General features: G+C 36.4%; 1 protein-coding gene across 3 annotated transcripts in view; it reads left to right on the top strand.

Moving 5' to 3' along the window:
* Positions 1–13,394, top strand: part of AFG2A (AFG2 AAA ATPase homolog A) — a 235,616-nt gene that overhangs the window by 20,503 nt on the left and 201,719 nt on the right. The gene's annotated exons all lie outside the window — the stretch shown is intronic.

Here is a 13,394-nt window from a genome sequence, read left to right on the forward strand (position 1 = left end):
CTTATTTCTTAATGAAAATAAGAAATAAGAGGTAATTTTTTTCTAATCATAAAATATTTATTGAAAAAATCTAGATAATTCAGGAAACTATAAAAAAGAAAGAAAAATCACTCTTAACTCTTCCTCCTAAAGATAATCATTATTATAGCATATCCTTTCAGACTTTTCTTAAGTCTACACACACACGCGCACGTGAACGGATGCATTAATGGCAGTTTTAATGAAGACAGTATTTATTAACATTGTGCTATGGAAATTAGGGTGCTTGCAAAAAGATCAAAATTTTCCTTAAGGATCAGCTTTGTATTTGTTGAAGTGCTATAAAGTACTTAGTGAAACCAAAGAATTCTATGCCTCAGAGTATGTGGTGGTGATATTTAAGTCTGAAAACATTTAAGGGCTGTTATTAATCAGTTGGCTCTTTAAGAATTTCACCATGGCATAACTGTAGTTACTTTGGAAGCCCTTAACACCTTTTAATGTTTGGGAAATTTTTCAGAGTAATTTCAACCATGGAAAGGTATTCCAATCGGGGCAGTTTTTATAAGCTATTGAAATATTTGATCTGGCAAGTAAGAATTTATTGAAAAATATCTGATGACTTTTTTAATTTTTTCCTTCTGAAAGCATGTGTTTATTTTTTGGTCCTCTCTAAAGAAGGCTGGGCACATGTCTCAAAACATCTCTGGTTTGTGGAGTAATCTTAGGCTCCTTACATTTATTCCTTTTTTTATATGAGCATTTGTTTCTAAGCCCTTTTAAATTTTGGAGGAATATTTTTCAGTTGTAGATTCTGTTGTTCCAGTTTGTGACCTATCTAATATTATCATAAGGTACTTAAAAAAAGTTTAACCCTTGCCCTGGCTGGGTGGCTCAGTTGGTTGGAGCATTGTCCCGTACACCAAAACGTTGCAGATTCGATTCCTGGTCAGGGCATACCTAGGTTGCCAGTTCAATCCATGTTTGGGAGGCAACAGATTGATGTTTCTCTCTCACGTTGATGTTTCTGTCTTTCTCCTTTCCTTTCTCTCTCAAATTAATTAAAAAAACATATTCTCAGGTGAGGATTAAAATAATAAAAAATAATAATAAATGAAAATAATAAAAAATAATAATTAAAAAATAATAACCCTTGTAGGTAATGGAAAAAATTGAATTCTTGAGTTGGAAATTTAGTTATTTTAGAACTTTAGTACAGAAAAATAGAGGTAACTTTTACCTCTAAGTCATTGATTCATAGCTAATCTAATTTAGTTGGCTTTGAAGACCCTTCTGTTAGTCCTTAGAGATTCTTAGGAGTTTTTCAATATCTCATTCTTGGTGGAGAAAATCAGTTTTATTTTATTCTATTTGATCATTATCTTGATTTCCATATTAGAGGGCTCACAATAGGGGAGACTACAGGTTATGTAGACACAAGGCAAATATAAACATTCTTTTGGTACATTATGGTCTAGGGCAAGGCCCTTTCTGTCTAGTTTCTTGTGCTTCACAAGAAATGGTGGATTTGATCGTGGAACTGAATTCCCTGGTGACCAAGAAACAGATGTATCGGGATAACTTTGTTTCCTTCATTCCATTGGGTGATAATCTGGGTTACAGGCATATCTCATTTTATTGTGCATTTCTTTATTGCACCTCACAGATGTATTTTTTACAAATTGAAGACAAGCCCCTTCATCGGCTAAAGGATTGCTGCTTGCTTTATTGAGATCCTGGCTTTATTGGGGTTGTCTGGAACTGAACCTGCAGTATCTCTGGGGTACTTAACGTAGGCATTGCTTTGGACTTGCCCAGCTAGGCAAGGACTCATTCTTCAACCTCCTTTATCAGACAGTTTCTGACTTAAGTACACACTCTAGAAGGCTCTGGGATTCTTACTGTCCATAAACAGTCTGATGAAGGAAAGAGATTTGTAAATACACACAGTGAGATATATACTCAAAAAACTATGGAAAATGTAGTGAATTTCCTTTGTGGAAAGGAAATGCTGTGGTTTTATAGAAAAAGTGACATCTGAAAAGAGACCTAAAGAAAAAGTAAAAGAGTTCTATAAGGCAGAATGAGGGGCTTGAGAAGGTATGGAAGAGGAAACATCCTTTCCTTGAATCCTCACACCAGCCCTATGAGTATCATGGACTCAAGAGGTCTCAGCTAGGGTTTAAACTCAAGTTCATCTTACTCCAAATCCATGCTCATAATTAAGTCATAAAACAGACTTTTGTTAGAGTGGTATAAGGCTTTGAAATTTATTTTATATATGAAACTAAGGGTAGAATCAATTTATATACATAATAGAAAAAATCCATATTTTTTCACAGGTAAGTATAGTCCAGAAATTAAGTTGTATCCTGAGACTTTCAGGGGAGAAGTGAAAATGTAAGTCACATACTAGCTGTCAGTAGGACCATCTACTTTCACAGGCACTGTACTACCCCAAGAACTTTATGGAAATGGCGAGAAAATTTGAGAAATTCTATCCCTAACTATGTTACATTTAATTGAAAAATTGTGAAAGGGTCAGAAGATGGGGTGGAGAGAGGCCTCCAACCTGAAGATAAATGATAGATGATAGATAGATAGATAGATAGATAGATAGATAGATAGATAGATAGATACGCATATAAAAATTGTACTTGGTTTGCAGACGCAGTAAGTAAATATTGGCTGCTGTTAACGGGACTTAATAATTTCAGATGCTCAGGTATTGAATTGGTCTTTTATTTTCCCCTAATTTAGTAGTGAATCAGATTATGAGAGGGTAATTTTTTTTTTTAAGATGAGTATTATAATTAAAGTGTCCAGTAGGGAAAATATGTGATTTTGTGAATACTGTCTTAAATACTGGCATATGTTGTATTGTGTGGTGTTGTCCTCTTGCTATATAACAATAGAATTTAAGAGCATTGTGCTAGAATGTTTTTGCAAGGGATTTTCTAGAGAGTTAGGGAAGTATAGTAGAAAATGGATTTTGAGAGTTGGACAGCCTGCTTTTGAAATCAGGCTTGTATTCTTGGGCAAGTTCTTTGTCTTTTCTGAGCCATATTTTTCTCTATTTGTAAACTGAGGGTATTGTGGTAGACATTATCTAAGCGCCCTTGTAAATATGACATTCCTTAGATATAAGGGAGAAGGTTGGGGAAGAAGGACAGGAAGAATTAGAAAAAGGAGAGGGAAAAACAACAAAGAATACTCAAGTGACTCATTAAACTTTGCCTTGGTCACTTTCCTACATTGGACCTTTCTGCCCCTTATTGTCTTCTCTTTTGTACTATTTGTCTGAATGACCTAACTTCAGTTCTTTGTCCGAGATATTCTCCCACAGTGTTCTTAGAAATAATGCAACAAAGCAGACTAATATTGATGGTGACATTAACTTAATATTCTCATTGAAATAATTTTATAATTTTTGATTAAGGACTTGAGTAAATTTTAAAATTGGTTAATAGTGTAACTCAGAAGGCAAGATAAAACAACTCAAATTCTATAAGCATTAGAAATAGTAGAATTATGCTCAACTGCTGTAGAACAGGTATAAGTGTATATCCCACTTACTGAACATACAAGGGCATCCCCATAAATTATGATGTGTGCATTGAGCATAGCAAGAAAAAACTCAGCCATATGATAAATTTGAACCACTATCCTAGTTATAAATAAAAAGAAATGAACATTTCATGATGCATCCTGCCTAAATTTAGAGGAGTTAGGGGATGATTTGAATGACTCTCAGTGTTTTAAAATAACCACCTAGGGAAGTTGGGACTGGTGCCCCCGCCCCCCAAAATAAGTTTCCTTGGACAAGTAGAAGCAGTCACAGTCTTTGCATTGACCTTAGAGTTGCACACAAATTTAGAATCATTGTTTTATTAAAAAAGAGTCATGATGACATCTTGATATTTGGAGGCAATATTAATGATTTCTGGTACATAATAGGTGCCCAAGAATGATTTGATCTGAAGTGGATGTAAAAGCTGAGAGATGTAATTACCATCCCGCTCCCCTTGGTAGACTACTAAAAATGTCTATTAACCTCAGAGTTGATTTTTTGTTTTAACCCTCTGGTGAGCTTCATCTCCTTTCCTCTGTTGCCTTCAGAAATCCTTGCTCTGTGCTGAGGAAACAGTGGTTACTGTTTATAGAAGCCATAAACAATGCGGACTTACTCTGTGCCACCTTTGATAACTGCTGCGGTTCACTTGAGCATTTCCAGCCCTTGTTGACTTTCCACAGATAAGATTTCTCAGCCGTAGCTCTGATTGGACTTTAACTATGTTTTGCTTTAAACCAGTGCTTTTTAGGAGGCATTTTCATTGTTCGAAGTCATGCTGTGCTTAAATGGACAGCTTGAGAATGCCCACTGGCACATCTGGGAAGTACGACACCTTGACCTCCAGATCTGTGAGGAGATTTAATCTTCTCCATAGGATTCCAGTTCCTTTCACATGTTCCCAATTCAGGACAGATCACTTGGAGCCAAGGCGCTCAGACATTATCATGTTTCAGAGTCATCTAGAGAACCTAGTAAATAGATGGCCAGTGTGCCCCACTTCCTGAGTTTCTGATTCAGTAGGTCTGGGCTGGTGTCTTTGACTGTCTAACAGATTCCTAGCTGCTGCTGCTGCTGGTCTGGGGAACCACACTTCAAGAGCCAAGGACACAGGACATTGGTTCTTAAACCTAATTATGTGTGATGTTCACCTGGGAAGCTACACACACACTCCCACCTCATACTTGAGTAAGGGAGGTGGGGAACTGGAAACAGTATTTATATTGTTTCCTAAGTGATTGTGAAGCAGCCATTCCTGCACTTGTCTGTGAGCGGTTTGAATTCCTGATTTAGGCCTTTGATTCTCCAGTTTAAACCTGTGTGAGAATCTCTTGTGGAGCTTGTTAAAAACACAATTCTGGACACCCTCATACTGGTTCAGTAGGTCCCAGTGGGATGCAGGAAGTTTGCATTTCTATCTGTAACTGACTTAATTAACTGGGTGAAATTTAGGGAATGTAATTCTCTGACTACTTCTGATAGTTTTGATTTTCTTCCCAGAGTTTTTATGTGGCAGTAATGTATTATTCCAAACTATATCATTTAACTCTCCTGCTCTAGGAAAAAACGAGTGTCCATGTTTGTCCTGTAGGTATATATAGTGGTTTTGAATAAAACTTAAAAATGACAATTCTGAAAGATATAAAAGCCACAGTTAAGGAAACAGTTAAGAATTAACAATTAAGAATACAAATAAACATGTTTTTCCTGGAACATTTGCTTCCTTAAGGTTTATGGACCTGTGTGTTCTTTGAGCGTTTGGGTGTTGGCTGTCTGATGGTTTTTCTTCTTTCTGGACTGCCTTCTAGTTGGGGAAGCTCTGCCCTTTTTAACAAAACGTGGTGCACAGATACCTGGTAATCACATACAGTGAAGTGATTTCGAATTTCACAAAACCTACATAAACTATGTTCCTGCTTATTTTTGTAATCTAAAGGCTGCGGGATGCCAATACAAAAGGTCAGAATCCCTGTGGTATACGTTTGCTTGTGTGAGCTTTTCCAGAGGATGGAAGGTTCACAGTCTCCTCCACAGCCTGGAATAGATAGTGACACAGCCTCTTGCAGTGTGCTTACTCTCAGCTTTCTGGTCTTCCCAGTGTCACTAAATAGTTTCCTTAACTTTTACCATAATGATATGAAAGTTGGAAATACTATAGTAGTGTTGCTTTCAACACTTGGATCTCTTATTATCTGAGCAGATATAATGGTAATATTGACGGTTGGCTGTGAAACTTATTTTCAAATGTTATGTTTCCTTTATTATTAACTTTTGCACTAGAGCATGGTTTGATATGTCATGACTTGTCCAAAAGCCTAATGTTTTGTAGCTCACCTTTGTAAGCAGAGAGCAACTGCACTTTGAAATGTTTTATCTCAAGTGGACAAGCTGTTTACAAACTCAACTCTGACACATCCTGACACTGAATGTCTGTGTTTGTGTTCCTCCTGGGATTAGACTGCCTCTCTAATTAATTAGTTGCATAGCCTTTTATTAATTCTCTCAAAATTTATAATGTTTTAAGTTAACAACCTAGATAAGCATACTACACTTTTTTGGAAAGCATGAAATGCTAATTATGTAGCAGAGACATGACTTATATAAACTCTGCTGAATGTTAGAAGATGCTTAGCAACAGTGTTGTCCAAATACAGGGATTTATTATAAACTTGTCCTTCTAAGGCTGCCTGTGTCATTTCAGGAGAGTGAGTATAAATAGTGCTGGTTTTTTCAAGAGATGGACTCAGACATTTTGTTTACAGAGAAAGGAAGTATTTGCTTCAGTACGAATTTATCTTTAGCATCTTTGTTGATTACACATCATTTCATTGTGTTCATACCAAATATTTGGGCCTTGATAAGACAGAATCACCAAACAGGAAGAATGAAAACTCATGCTTAAACAATGATTTTATCATTATTACACTGAAGTCGGTCTAGTAACAATAAAACTAATGACTATAGCATAACAATTTTTAAGATGGAAAATATTATCTGTCTTATACCAGAGTTCTGAGATATTTATAGCTGTTAGTCCTCCCTCCCATCCGTTACTCGCTTATTTTAATGGCAATTTATTGTGGATCTACTATGTACAAAGTACTTAACTCTTATGAGAGGTTCTTTTTCTAACATTTTCTACCATGTTTGGAATTCTTCCAGTGGTGTTTTCTAAGTTAGAATTAAAATGTTGATTCTGTGAAAATTCAGTATTTTTTAATGAAGTCCAGGGTCATAGTGGGGTTTAGTGGAAAGCTTATGATATAGGTTCACATGCCAGCTGTCCTTTATCAGCTAGCCTGGCGTCTTTGGGCAAGCTGTTTAACCTCTTGATCTCTGTTTCCTCACCTGCTAAATAGGGATAACATATCTATTTAAGAATTCTTGCCCGGCCGGGCGTGGCTCAGCGGTTGAGCATCGACCTAGGATCCAGGCGATCAGGGTTTGATTCCTGGCCAGGGCACATGCCCAGGTTGCGGGCTCGACCCCCATTCGGGGGCGTGCAGGAGGCAGCCAATCAATGACTCTCTCATCATTGATGTTTCTCTCTCTCTCTCTCTCTCTCTCTCCTTTCTTCCCTCTGAAATCAATAATGATTAAAAAAAAAAGAATTCTTATGAGGTTTTAAAAAAAAAATCTGGCAGCAGATGTTATGGTTCATCAGGCTCTTGGTAATTAAGTAGGGCCTTTCTTAAAAAGAAAGTTTCGTATTTTACATGTATTGATACATTTCTCTGGTTGGTAGAAGTTTATTTGAATTTTGGCAGTATTCCTGGTATTTTATGAAATATTCATGGTTATTTTGGTACAAGAGACATTGGGGAAATCTGGCAGAATTCTTTGCCTTGCTAGAGTAGTGATTTTTACTGAATCTGGATCAGTGAAGGTCTTGCCCATCAATTAGAGTATGTAAGCTAGGGATAGATATGGCTTTTTATGGGGATGCCTCCCTGACAGATTTTTTTGCTGAACCAGAGTCACAGTTTCTGCCCTTCCCTGCCTTCCTCATTGCACATGAGTCCATTATAGGCCTTCATTAGAGCAACAAAACTAAATTGATGTATGTAGCACGATTACCACTCTAGTTAATGTTTTTTATAAGGGAGCATATTTTTATTCATTGTAGCTGGATAAGTAAGCAGTAATTATGTAGTATGACATTTCATAAAACAATTTTCCCCTCAGTTCTGTAATTCTGAAATATAGTGATAGTTATATTTGTGGTGTTGGGATTTTTCCTACTGCATAAATATTATGGATATTATGTAAGAGATGGATTTTTTTTTGTCAGTGAATTGGGTATCTTAGTATTACTTTTGCTGTAATTTGGAAATGACTGGCGCTGAATGGTTTGTTTCAGAAAAACAGGTGGTAGTTTTGATTCTGTTTAAGCTCTAAGTGATATATACCATTTACTTTGCTAGTGGAAACTTTGAGTTGTCTTGCCAAGACTATAAAAGTATAAAACTTGAAAGGTTTTCTATCTAATTAAAACAGTCAAAAACTAAAATCAGTCTATCTAAATAAGTTATTTCTAAGAGTTATTCTTGATTCCTTTTTTCTTTTCCTTTATCAAATCCTGTCAACTATTTTCAAAATGTATTCAGAATTTGAGCTCTAAGAAATAAAATTTTTTTTGAACGATTCATTGTTTATTTCTGGACTATTGCAGAATCTTCTTTCTGCCACTCTATCCCACCTCCCAGCCCTCTATTATTTCTATCCTCTAAGCTGCAGGCCTTTGAATTGCAGGTTTTGTAGACAGCAGAGTCTGGGTTAGAGATAAGGATTTGGGAGTTGTCATCAGTGAGATAGATGGTGACTGAAGACACTGAAGTGAATGAAATCACTTAGAGTGAATAGAGTTCAGTCATCCATTCATTTATTGAGCCAGGCCCTGCACTGGGTGCTGGGGCTACTTCAGTGACTAAGACAACCTGGACCCCTTCTCTTAGAGGCCATGAGGTACAGGGAAGTGCTGGGTGTGACAGGTAATTATAGTACAGTGTTTTAGGTGTTTGTGAATGGTTGGGGAAGGTCTGGAATGTTAATGAGAGAAGGGGGGGCACCACCATCAAAGGTTGGGCTGTTAGAAAGATCTAGTATGGAGACTGAGGAATGGCTTGAGAGATGGAAAGATAACTCAAAGAAAGGGGTGACTCAAATGCTGGGAGATTTCAGGGAGGAAGTAACTAGAAATAATGTAGTATTAGTTACCACTGATGGAGTACTTGCAGTGTATCAGCTGCCATTTGAAGCACCTAACATGCATTAATGCATTTCTTACAGCCTCCCTTACAAGATTTCTTCATTGTCTAGGTGAGGAAACTTAGGTCAGAGAAATTAAGGAACTTTCCCAAGATCACTTAGGAAATAAGTAGTGGAACCAGGATCCACAGTGTTAGAGACCACAGTGACATCAAGTGGGAAGTCATGGGTTACCTTGTGAGAGTAGTTCTAGTGGAGTCCTTGGCTCCCTGCTACATGGCAATAAATTGAGGAATGATTGAAAGTTGTGGAAACAGAGATAGTGATTGTCAATTACTTTTTCAGTTTTAATGGTGTTTTATTATTTAGAGTTTTTTTACCTTTTATAAAAAGGGATAAACATAGTTGGCCTGCCCTGCCTCTCCAAATCACACTATATTCCTTCATCATTTTCCTGGTTCCTCTCTTACCTGGGCATTGCTCTGGTCCAGCAAGCTGTAGATCTTTAACCTTTCTTGGCATAAGAATTGTGTTACAATTAACTATTCTTTTTTTTTTTTAAAGTCAGCATGTTAATAATGTTGTTAAACCAGTTAAGTAAATAATTTGATATTAAAAATTTGAAACTAAAAGCTATACTTTTAGCAAAGTTTGTTGAAGCTGGCAAAGTGAATTAATTCTGATGTTTTCGAACTAGAAACCCTCAGAAATCATGTAGCGCATTCCCTTTTCACAGATGAGGACAGATTACAGGTCTATCCAAGCTCAAGCTGTGTGGGACGTCTTTGCCCAAGATTCATGTCATGAGACTAGTGTGCCTTCCAGCAAGTGAGCCATTACGTTTAAAAGCAACTTTTGAAAGTGGTGGGGATTCAGAACAGAACTGGCTCCTGTGATCAGTTGAGGTTACACCAATGACTTTTTAAAAATATATTTTTATTGATTTCAGAGAGAGGAAGGGAGAGGGAGAGAAACATCAATTATGAGAGTCATAGATTGGCTGCCTCTTGCACGCCCCCTGCTGGGGAACGAGCCTGCAACTCAGGCATATGCCCTGACTGGAAATCAAAGCTCGATCTCCTGGATCCTAGGTTGATGCTCAACCCCTGAGCCACGCTAGCCAGGCACACCAGTGACTTTTAATGTGGATAAAGCACAAACTCCAGTGCCCACTTTGAGGGTATTCTACTTGTTTCTTTTCTGTGAACGAGTAGTGAGAAATGGAACTGTCCCAGTAACCTATCTAGTGCTACTTATCACCTTGTCTATATTAATAGTGAGTTGAGGGAGAGTAAAGGTTCCAGATAAAACAGAAATTTCCTGGAGTTGATATACTGAGGAAAGTACACTTTAAAAAGGGAACCTTAGATTTTGTTGTACTTGCTTGCAGACTTCATGTTCTTGAGTATGAGTATATTATTAGGAAATTTTATGTTTAAATTTTACAGTTCAAATCTGAAATCCAGATGCCCATGTTTCCTGTTACTTCTTCATATAATTGTAGGGTAGGTATTAATTCTAAAAAAGCATTATTATTCCTGGAATCCATTGAAGTTCATTGTTAGTTTCTAATAAAGGAATTTAATTGCACTCTCAAACATAACATAATTTAGCAAGCATTGAGTGTAAAATTGTGGGATTCCCTATGTGTGTGGCTGGATGGTGTTTGTTGATTGAATCTGGAACAGATGTTATTGAAGAGCATGAATTTAGAGTAATTGCTTTTGTCCGGAAAGGATTATATCTAAGTGGTGATGTGGAGCTTGAGGGGGAACATGTCATACACTGGAAGGGAATGTGTTGTCATTAGACTTGCCTGGGGCATTTTGCCTTTTCTTCTCTTCATTGCATCTTGTTTTCTATTCTCAGCTTTTGAGAGCATTGGAAAATAAAATAATGAAAACAAAATGACACATTTATTATTTAATTATATACACCTGTTTTTTGTTTTAAAGATTTTTAAGAACAGGGAAGTATTGCTTCTGTTTTTGTTTACATTTTAAAAACTAAACTTAGCAAGGAAAGGAAATGTCATAGATTACTTGCTCTAAGCTATATTCCATGATGATGTGCATGTGTCCATTTGCTTCTTTGAATAATTATTTACTTCTGCTTTATAAAAATATGTGTATTTAAAAATATTTAATTTCTTGGCACAGATTCTAATGTGTCCTCTTGAGGAATGGTTGATGTCCAATAAGTTAACCTTAGCATCACAGGATTTTAAAGCTGAAAAAATAATTTAGAGAAAATAGATTTTAATCTTTCCATTTAATAAATGAGATAACTGATGGCCAAAGAGGCAGTTTTATGTAAAGAGACACCTGAGCTAGTGACAGATATAGGACCATGGAGACCTGGTTGCATTAATAGGATGGCTCCAGGGATCTTTAAAATTGCAAGCTCTGATATTCATTTAACACCTGAAAGCCTATGGCTGACAGCTTTTGCAAATCTGTAATTTCCACATTGTTCTTTGTTCCTTTCTGACAGTCTACCATACTTTATCTTCTTACATATCTACACACAAATCAGTAAAGTTGGATTTAGGTTTATTTGAAATGTGTTCTTAAAACATGTTCTTTCACATTTCTAAGAGTGAACTCTTTAAGGACCAGGGGTTTTGTCTTGTTCTACAGGGCCTCTTAGTCTTAATTGTTACTCTCATTCTTGTTCCTAGGCCTTTGTTTATGCTGTTCCCTTTGCCTGGAATACTCTGTTGCCTCTTTGTCCTTAATTCCCATGTTAGCAGTTTAACTCAACTCATTTTTCAAGTCTAACTTCTTGAACTTGGACACACCTTTTAGTTTCTCATCATTTGTGAAATAAAGGAATATACTAAGTGATTTCTGTGAGGGTTGACTAAATTTTCACTAATCCCCACTAAACTGGGTTTGATGTTCCTGACATGAGCTGAGATGAGCATGTGATTAACTTTCATCCTTTTTTTTCTTTCCTAATAATGTGTATTGTGTCTGTCACTATTGTAAGTACAGCTTTAGTAACATCACTCAAATTTTCATATTACATTTAATATATTTTATGTAAATATGTTTACCTATCATTTGGATATGTTAAGCTGTGCTGAGTTCATCACAGATTCAATCTTTGTAGTTTACTATTTCTTAATTGTTGAAAACTCAAGTCGTCTTCATCTTTCGCCTTTTCTGTCTGCTCTGGGAACTACTGCTGTTCTCTTGTTATCTTTATAGACCTCGAGTTTTTGCTCAGCTCTAAATTCTATAATTTGTATTTGGAAGTTCAGAGGTTTTGTTGTTTTATATCTACTTATATTATAATGTATCCTTTTAAAAAACATATTTCTTGCTCTTCCTAAACGTCTTCTTCAAGTGAAAATAATTGGTCTCCTTTATTGTCAAACTTTATGCTTACATGACATAAATGTGGCTGAATAATTATTAGACCACTTCCCTTGTTTCAGTTTTTAGTATTCAGTACTGGTACGAGTGGGGTATCTGTTCTAAAACAGAAATGTTGGCAAGTATTGCCTTATAGTTACTTGGGACATGAAGAATAGTAAGATTCTTCTGGTCTTTTGAGAACTTACATTTATGGAAGATTATTTTAGAAACTGCTTAAATTCAGGCTACCAATGTGCTATTTAATACAACAGAGCACCTTATTACTGAAGTTTTATTTATTTAGCTTTCTGTGCACCATTTAACTTAAAAGAATGTAGGCAGCAGAACAACCTGATTTAACATAAACTTTTATTTTTGTATCAAGAGCTATGAAGGGTCTGAGATTTTACCCTACTTGCAAGCTAATAAGTTTCACAAGTGCTTGCAGAACACATAATTCCTGGGTTAGAGTCAAAGGACAGAATATTACTTACAAAAGCAGAAGTAACCAGAGCATCAGCATTTGCACCAGTTTCCCAAGCCTCAATTTTCACAGTGACACAGAGTGGGCTGGGTGACATCCAAGGTGGCATTGCAGAAGGAGAACCCTGAACTTAGGGAACCTGAATCTTTTGTCATGGTCAGTAAGCATGTCTGCCCCTTGCCTTGGAGGGAGACTGTGTCTTCCTGTATACAAACATCCTTGAACAGATAGTCTGGATTAGAGGCAGTTAGTGCGTCTGCTTGAAAGATAAGCAGAAATGCAAAAGAGATGTGAAGAATTGTCTTTCAACATTTTGGAAGTCAGAGACACCAAATGGGCATTTGTGAGATAGATCTACATAAGTGACTTGTAGATTTTAGATAGCAGAGGATGGTGCAAGAAATTTTCCTTAGAAAATAGTGAAATTTTCCATATATCCTCAGTTTCCTCTTGGGTAGCTTTTTTTCCAGTTAGCCTATTCTCTCAGAAACCTCTATGTATATGAGACTCACATTGATAGTTTCCAAGGAAAGATTGCTATAGGTCTATTTTCAGAGTGTCTTCTACTATTCACTGGTTTTTATTTATTAGTCAAAGATATCCAACCCTTTGTTTGGGGACGTTTGTGTCTGCCTTCCTTGCATCAGTGCTTCTGTTTCTCTATAAAAGTTCAAGTAAGTGAAAGCAAGTAAAATTATAATTATGGTATCATTTTAATTTAGGAAAAATTCACTGATGCATAACATTTTAGACAAAAGACATTTTAAAATGATGGAGCTAACTAGTGTCC

The sequence above is a fragment of the Miniopterus schreibersii genome, assembly GCF_964146895.1.
Source record: "Miniopterus schreibersii genome assembly, chromosome: 4".
NCBI lineage: Eukaryota > Metazoa > Chordata > Mammalia > Chiroptera > Miniopteridae > Miniopterus > Miniopterus schreibersii.